The sequence below is a fragment of the Phoca vitulina genome, unplaced genomic scaffold, assembly GCF_004348235.1.
Source record: "Phoca vitulina isolate PV1807 unplaced genomic scaffold, GSC_HSeal_1.0 scaffold8, whole genome shotgun sequence".
Taxonomy (NCBI): Eukaryota; Metazoa; Chordata; class Mammalia; order Carnivora; family Phocidae; genus Phoca; species Phoca vitulina.
The window spans coordinates 3,827,712-3,834,296 of NW_022589711.1; positions in this window are offsets into that span (position 1 = coordinate 3,827,712).

Here is a 6,585-nt window from a genome sequence, read left to right on the forward strand (position 1 = left end):
ATTTTTATTAAAGAGCTTATTTATCTATTTGAGAGAGAGAGAGCACAAATGGGGGGAAGGGCAGAGGGAGAGGGAGAAGCAGACTCCCCACTGAGCACAGGGTCTGACGCCAGGCTTGATCCCAGGACCCCGAGATTATGACCTGAGCTGAAGTCAGACACCTAATGGCCTGAGCCATTCAGGCACCCCTATACATAGCATTTTTCAAATAAAATGTGATTTGTGTTATTTACATTTTATGGTCCAACTAATTGTGCTCACTAGGCATATAGCATTCATTTCTCAATTCCTAGGTTTGTACTTTTAAGGAAAAAAAGTTTATTTCTTTGTTTTATTTTAATTTTAGCTTCTTTAAAAAATTAAGTATCTATTGAATACAACTTCAAAACAAAGGAGACTGGAGGAAAAATCATCATATATATAGTACAACTCCTAAATTTTTAGCTATCTAGCTTAAAAATACATGAACAAATGAACGACCATTGGACCTAAACTATTCTACTGAATGGAATTGTATTCATGAAGAGAATCATGAACAGAGTTTGGACTCGATTGTCTATGATGGAAAAGATATGAGAGGGCAATCCTTCAGTATAGCAAAAATAAGAAAATCAATGTACCAAATAGTCTGCTGTTATTTTTCTCTTTTACTCATCACAGAATTCTATGCTGTCTGAAACCCAATATTGTCTTAAAATGAATATGTCTGAAACCAAATATTGTTTTAAAGTGGGTTTGTTTATTTCAAAAACATCAGTAACCAGAGTATATTTCTGGGATATTTCATCTATTTTAATGAACCTTTTCAAAGAGCAACAAGACCAGGCTAATTTTGAGCCATTTATCTGGAACTAATATGCCAACAGACTAACAAAATATGATTCAGTCATTCCTATCATTATAAAAATTGGAACAATTTACACAGAGGAAATTATAAGACTTACATAGTAAATTCTTCCCAACTTAACATGCTATAATACCTCAAGAAAAGCATCTCTCACTGGAACAATAACTCTGTATGACTGTTTTCTTCATTTTCTTCATAACAAGTACACTTACTTAAAACTACACAGTGCAATAAAAGATCTGTGCATGGTTTTGACCTTTAAAATTCAGGAAAGTATCCCACTATTCTTTCACTGATCAGTTTCAACTGTTCCAAATTCCATATTAGGATTCTGCCCAAACCAATATTGATCCAAAGTACATTTAATGACACAATTCGTATGTGGAAAATACAGAAACTCTGCAGATTTAAAAACTCTAGTTAAGTTTTGTGTTTGATGCCATCGTATCTTTTCTATAAAACCTTCCAGGAAGTTTCCCTGCCATTATGACCAAATGATTTATTTGCTGCATCTTGATCTGAAGAGAACGAATAGTTCAATTTAAGGAGTTCCCTGGGTTCTCTTAGGAAGTATAGAATGCCTTAGGTAACTTAGTGTATGCAATCAATAAATGCCTATTTTTCTTCACATAAATATTTCTGAAACATCAATCATAATGCATGCACTTAATCAAAACCTGAAGATGTAATAACTGCAGATTTGAACCCAAAGCATTTATGAAAATCAGTGCAAATACCAGATCATCAGCTTGGTTGGGGGCCTTATATCTCAAGTTTCTTGTTCTGTATCTGGCTAATAGTTAAGTATACAGTAAATACACATTAGACAAATGCAGAAAGATTTCATTGGAAAATATGCACATTTTCCATAACAGATGCATATATTTGAATTGTCAGCTCTTAGAAAATGGTTTCCAAACAGGCTATAATGAACCCTCAGTCCGACTGAGATTAGCACACTCTGGGTTCTTCAAAGCCTGACCATGTTTGCTTCACTTGACCCTTTCGACAACTACATCATACTTTCTTCCAATTCAACTCAACAAGTATTTCTTTGAAAATTTCTGCGCACATTTTTATAGACATCTCTTGAATATTTTTTCAATTCCAATTCGTCAACACAAAGTATTTGTGCTTAATGATGCAAACGTACCCCAAATTAGGAAAAAAAAAAAGTTCTGTCATTCGTTGAGAAGCTCAGGCTTGCATCCGGAATATCAAGCCAAGAACTGTTAGCTGATGGCCATTTCGGAAGTGTCAGACTGAAGGCACTAAGCTGCTTAAGTGCTTCCAGAAGGCTGCCTGATTGCAAAACGATGGCAGATTGGGCCAGGGGCAACATTATAATTCTGCCACCAATTTCCTGGTCTCAGGGTATCTTATCACTTAGCCCGAAATACCACTAGCTCTGAATCTAAGATCAGAATGGAAAGAACGTTTTGCACAAGAATTATTATTTATTTAGTACTGAATGCCTGTACTGAAACTAAATATCAGTATAGATATAACTGGATTCCCTCCTCTTTTTAATTTTCTAATTTTTATTTTTTTAAAGATTTTATTTATTTATTTGTCAGAGAGAGAGACAGAGAGATACTGCACACACGCAGTGGGGAGTGGCAGGCGAAAGGAGAAGCAGGTTATCTACTGAGCAAGGAGCCCAATGCGGGACCCGATCCCACAGGATCATGACCTGAGCCAAAGGCAGACGCTTAACTGACTGAGCCACCCAAGCGTCCCCCTCCACTTTTTTAAAAAAAAGATTTTATTTATTGAGAGAGAGAGAGAGAGCATGCGCCCCCCACCCCACCCCCAGCACAAGCAGGGGGAGTGGCAGAGGGAGAGGGAGAAGCAGGCTCCCCACTGAGCAGGGAGCCTGATCCAGGGCTCCATCCCAGGATCCCGGGATCATGACCTGAGCCAAAGGCAGAGGCTTAACCGACTGAGCCACCTAGGCACCCCCTGAATTCCCTCCTTTCAGTTTGTTTGCCCCTCAGTGCTTCTGAGTGGGAGGAGAGATATTAAAAAGCAATAGATGTAGCAGTAACATATGTAAGTGAGAAGACCCTTACTAGCTCCTATCTGGAACAAGGGCTTGGGTGGAGAGAGGAGTTCCCTGTTTCCAGAATGGACATGGATCCTTTCAGCCCCTAAAAGAGCCCAGCCCCTCAAACTGGGGCCAGTGATAGCAGAGCTTTTCAAGGTGCCTCAGAAAGATGAGATATAATTTACACAAAGATGCTTATGAGCTAGAGCAGTGTCTGGTCCTTTGCTCTCTCCTGAATCTAGGATTGCTTCCAGGTAACTTTAACCCAAACCTTTTTAGATCTATGAGAAATTCCTAAATGAGGCTATTTCCAATTGCCCTTTAAATACTTACCAGTACAGAGTAATTTGGAGCCTCTATTTTTTTTTAAGATTTTATTTATTTATTTGACAGAGAGAGAGAGAGAGCGCACAAGCGCACACACAGGGAGAGCAGGAGAGGGAGAAGCGGGCTCCCCGCTGAGCAGGGAGCCTGACTGGATCCCAGAACCCAGGGATCATGACCTGAGCAGACGCTTAAGGACTGAGCCACCCAGGCACCCCTGGAGCCTCTGTATTTTTATAAGCAAACATTTCCTGGCACTTACTCTATGTTAGGCACAATTTTAAAGTGCCTCACAAACATTACCTTCTTTAATAATCATAACCCTAGGAGTTAGGTAATATTATTATTATTATTATTATTATTATTATTATTATTATTTCTATTTTACAAATAAAGAAACTGAGTCAGGGAGAGTGACTATGCTACTTGCCCAAGTCATACTACAAAGAAACGGCTGTGTTAGAACCCAGGTTACATGGCCCCAGCGTCCAGGCTCCTAACTGGCCACTACATTTCTATCACAGGCGAGTCCTTTTTTTCACGGAAGGTACTTGTTAATGAATACAGGTAGCTTTGTATCCATATTCCACCATTTGTCAACTACTGGACAAATTATTTGCTTTCTCCATCTGTAAAATGGGAATAATATGGCCTACTCAAATGGGCTGAAGTAAAGCTAAATTCAGCACAGTGTCTGGCACCCACTTACATACCACAAGTGACTCTTGCTAGTTTTAGCACATCATTGCAAATAGTGATGGCAATATGTCATCACACAGATAAAAATAATAATAGCGACTATGATGAGGACCTCTCATGTATCTTTGACAATTCATTATCTCATTTAATCTTTTAACAATGCGGCAAAGAAAATATGATTCCTATTTCACATATTAAAAATATAGGACATAAAAACTGAGTAATAAACCTAAGACCTCACACCTATAAAATAGTGAGAGTTTGTGTCATTTGTTTGGCAGAAAGAAAAAAAATACAGTAGAGGGCAGGGAACTGACTGCTTCCATACGTGTGAGTGAGTTGATTCAGAAACAAACAAATGAATAAATAAGCTGTCAAAATTTAACTATCCTCATTTGACCTCGTTTTCATTTAATTCAGATGATTGTATGCTTTATTTCCTAAAAGCCACGGGCATGCAACACAGGTACCTCAACAAGCTTAACACTGACATTGTTCTATTTTTATCTTCCCGAGAGTATTTCTGCTGTAACTGATGTGTTGGTGGTGGTGGTGGTGTTTCAAAATCCTGGAAGAATGGGGCGCCTGGGTGGCTCAGTCGTTAAGCGTCTGCCTTCGGCTCAGGTCATGATCCCAGGGTCCTGGGATAGAGCCCCACATCGGGCTCCCTGATCAGCGGGAAGCCTGCTTCTCCCTCTCCTACTCCCCCTGCTTGTGTTCCTTCTCTCACTGTTGTCTCTGTCAAATAAATAAATAAAATCTTTACAAAAAAAAAAAAAAATCCTGGAAGAAGATTTAATGTAGTAGAAGTACAGTAAAGCAATACATATTGATTTAGACCTTTGACATCACTCATAAGGTGGACACTAAAAGCTTGCTTCTCTTAAAAACCAGTTAACATATTATTTCTGATTACAAGAGTGTTGTCTATTATACTATCCATTAAACACAATAATTAAAAATACATATGGTCCAATACTTCTCTTCAAAATAACTGCCAAAACTATATGAAAATATAAGAACTTTTGCTAACTTGCCTTTTCTCAGGCCAGTAATGCTTTGCTTAGGTTCAGCTATTAAAATTTTTATTTACTTTATTAAGTCATCTTTTCTCTAGGAAAAATGCAAACAAATAAAACATTTCTCCTTGCTGGTAAATTGTGTATTACTCCTCCATAAGGCAGGATTAAAGAAATTTTGCATCTGCATTTTGAGTTATATATAGAATAACTGACATCCATCTCTTCAATATACTACTAAGTGAATGCAAATTACTAAATGGACATGTATTATAAAGTGAAATAACACATGTAAGGTGCCTAACAGTCTGCTTATCACATAGAAAGCAATCAATCAATGTTGGCTTTCATTTTTAGTATTACGCTTTAGATCGCTAATATACTACTTTTCTGAAGTCTTCATGTTCTGCCAGTGTTAGTGTCAAAAGTGCTTAATTGAAGTGAAAAGGATCTTCACTAAGAGGTTCACTGTTGCAAGTTATCTGCCATTTGAGGGAAATCTGGCATGTACGGAAGAGCAATTCTCCTGCCAACATTAAGGTAAAAGAGAGAAATGCCTCAAAAGCTAGATGAAGCTAGTGATGGTGAACGTCCAGGATTCTTGATTTTAACAGCATTCTGCCTGTCCCCAAGAGAGTGCAATGTACTGAATGTGTCCCCCCAAAATTCACAGGTTGAGCCCCTAACCCCCAATGTGATGATGGTTTTAGGAGGTGAGGGTGTATTAGGAGGTGATAGTATTAGGACACGAGAGCTAAGCCCCCATGAATGGGATTAGTGCCCCTATAAAAAGGACCCCAGAAGGCTCTCTCACCCTCTCTCTGTCATAGGAGGATACAATGCGGAGACAGTTCTGCAACTTGGAAGAGAACCTTCCCAGAATCTAACCGAGGTGGCGCCCTGATCTTGGACCTCCAGCCTTCAGAAGTGTGAGAAAAAGATCTGTGTCATTTACAAGCCACCCAGTCTATGGCACTTTGTTGTCGCAGCCCAAACTCCGAGTGTATTGATCCTAAAGACATTGGTGTCTTTGGTCCCCAAGAGGCCTCTTTGTCCATCAACACATATTTCTGTGGTCCCTGTAAACAGCTTAGATTGGAAGAGAGGATCTGCCTTTCACTCCAGGAGGCTATGGGGCCCTCTGGGGGCTGAGTGTTGGAGCCAGGGCCAGTGTGGAAGTCCCTTGTGTCAGAGACTAAAGCACCCACGACAAGTTCATAGAGAGCCTAGTTCTAGGCCACTTGTAGATCTTCTGTTTCAGGATCATAACTTCATATCCTTCATATGTCTTGGAGCAGCTATCCTACTGCAATCTATTCAAAGCTGGCATTCGAGGAAAGGACTTACAAAAAGGAGTAAATATCAAAAATTAAAGAAGTTAGTGTGAAACATTAAAATTATAATAGAATTATTTAAGAAACAAAACAAATGAACATGGGGAGAGAAAAGAGGCAAACCAAGAAACAAACTCTTAACTACAGAGAACAAACTGATAGTTACCAGAGGGGAGGCGGGGGGAGGGGATGAGTGACACAGGTGATGGGCATTAAGAGGCACACCTGTTGTGATGAGCACCGGGTGATGTATGGAAGTGACAAATCACTGAATTCTACTTCTGAAACTAATATTGCACTGTATGTTAACTAGCT